Below are 2,910 nucleotides of genomic sequence, written 5' to 3' on the forward strand. Positions count from 1 at the left end.
AATATCCTTGATGAACACAAATGTGAAAATTCTCACCAAAATACTGGCCAATAGGATCCAACAGTACATTAAAAGGATTATTCACCACGACCAAGAGGGATTTATTCCAGGGCTGCAAGGTTGGTTCAACATCTGCAAATTCATCAATGTGATACAATACATTAATAAATGAAAGAGTAAGAAACATATGATACTCTCAATAGATGCTGAAAAAGCATTTGACAAAGTGCAGCATCCCTTCCTGATTAAAACTCTTCAAAGTGTAGGGATAGAAGTCACATACCTCAATATTATCAAAGCCATCTATGAAAAACCCACCGCAAATATCATTCTCAATGGAGAAAAACTGAAAGCTTTTCCGCTAAGGTCAGGAACACGGCAGGGATGTCTGTTATCACCACTGCTGTTCAACATAGTACTAGAAGTCCTAGCCTCAGCAATCAGACAACAAAAAGAAGTTAAAGGCATCCAAATCGGCAAAGAAGAAGTCAAACTATCACTCTTTGCAGATGATATGATACTATATGTGGAAAACCCAAAAGGCTCCACTCCAAAACTGCTAGAACTTGTACAGAATTCAGTGAAGTGTCAGGATATAAAATCAATGCACAGAAATCAGTCGCATTTCTTTACACTAACAACAAGACAGAAGAAAGAGAAATTGAGGAGTCAGTCCCATTTACAATCGCACCCAAAACCATAAGATAGCTAGGAATAAATCTAACCAAAGAGGCAAAGAATCTATAATCAGAAAACTATAAAGTACTCATGAAAGAAATTGAGGAAGACACAAAGAAATGGAAAAATATTCCATGCTCATGGATTGGAAGAACAAATATTGTGAAAATGTCTATTCTACCTAAAGCAATCTACACATTGAATGCAATCCCTATCAAAATCCCATCCACTTTTTTTAAAGAAATAGAACAAATAATCCTAAAATTTTTATGGAACCACAAAAGACCTCGAATAGCGAAAGGAATATTGAAAAAGAAAGCCAAAGTCAGTGGCATCACAATTCCAGACTTCAAGCTCTATTACAAAGCTGTCATCATCAAGACAGTATGGTACTGGCACAAAAACAGACACATAGATCAATGGAGCAGAATAGAGAGCCCAGAAATAGACCCTCAACTCTATGGTCAACTAATCTTTGACAAAGCAGGAAAGAATATCCAATGGAAAAAAGACAGTCTCTTCAACAAATGGTGCTGGGAAAATTGGACAGCCACATGCAGAAAAATGAAATTGGACTATTTCCTTACACCACACACGAAAATAGACTCAAAATGAATGAAGGACCTCAAAGTGAGAAAGGAATCTATCAAAATCCTTGAGGAGAATGCAGGCAGGAACCTCTTTGACCTCAACCGCAGCAACTTCTTCCTAGGAACATCGCCAAAGGCAACAGAAGCAAGGGCAAAAATGAACTATTGGGATTTCATCAAGATCAAAAGCATTTGTGCAGCAAAGGAAACAGTTAACAAAACCAAAAGACAACTGACAGAATGGGAGAAGATACTTGCAAACGACATATCAGATAAAGGGCTAGTCTCCAAAATCTATAAAGAGCTTATCAAACTCAATACCCAAAGAACAAATAATCCAGTCAAGAAATGGGCAGAGGACATGAACAGACATTTCTGCAAAGAAGACATCCAGATGGCCAACAGACACATGAAAAAATGCTCCACGTCACTCGGCCTCAGGGAAATACAAATCAAAACCACAATGAGATACCACCTCACACCAGTCAGAATGGCTAAAATTAACAAGTCAAGAAGTGACAGATGCTGGCGAGGATGCGGAGAGAGGGGAACCCTCCTACACTGTTGGTGGGAATGCAAGCTGGTGCAACCACTCTGGAAAACAGTGTGGAGGTTCCTCAAAAAGCTGAAAATAGAGCTACCCTATGACCCAGCGATTGCACTCCTGGGTATATATCCTAAAGATACAAACGTGTTGCTCCGAAGGGGCACATGCACCCGAATGTTTATAGCAGCAATGTCCACAATAGCCAAACTGTGGAAAGAGCCTGGATGTCCATCAATAGATGAATGGATAAAGAAGAAGTGGTATATATACACAATGGAATACTACGCAGGCATCAAAAGACATGAAACCTTGCCATTTGCGACGACGTGGATGGAACTAGAGGGTATCAGGCTTAGCGAAATAAGTCAATCGGAGAAAGACAACTATCATATGATCTCTTTGATATGAGGAAGTGGAGATGCAATGTGGGGGGGTTGGGGGTGGTAGGAAAAGAAAAAATGAAAAGATGGGATTGGGAGGGAGACAAACCACAAAAGACTCAATCTCAAAAAACAGACTGAGAGTTGCTGGGGGGAGGGGGGACGGGAGAGGGTGGTGGGGAAATGGACATTGGGGAGGGTATGTGCTATGATGAGTGCTGTGAAATGTGTAAACCTGGCGATTCACAGACCTGTACCCCTGGGGATAAAAATACATTATATGTTTATTAAAATAAAAAAAAAAGAAATCCTGCCATTATAACAAGGAAACTTTTGGAGTTCATAGATATGTATATTACCTTGATAGTGATGATAAATTCATGAATGTATGCTTAGATCCAAATTCATTAAATTGTATACATTGAATAAGTGCAGTTTTTTGCACATCAGTTGTATCTCAATAAAGATGCTATGCATGTGTACACACACACACACACACACACACACACACACCAGATATTGCTATTTCAGATGTGTGGCTTCTTCAGGTTTTCAATTTATTTTACTCTATTAGGATAAAAAAGAAACTCCTGGGGATGGAACAAGATAGCAAAAAAAATTTCCTAAGGTGGAAGACAGTGCTTTAAAAACACAAAGACAGAGACATGGAAGCTCTCAGTAAAGATGTGTGCCTTCATTCATCTCTCTCTGTCTT

This window comes from Martes martes, assembly GCF_963455335.1.
Source record: "Martes martes genome assembly, chromosome: 10".
In the NCBI taxonomy this organism is placed as follows: domain Eukaryota; kingdom Metazoa; phylum Chordata; class Mammalia; order Carnivora; family Mustelidae; genus Martes; species Martes martes.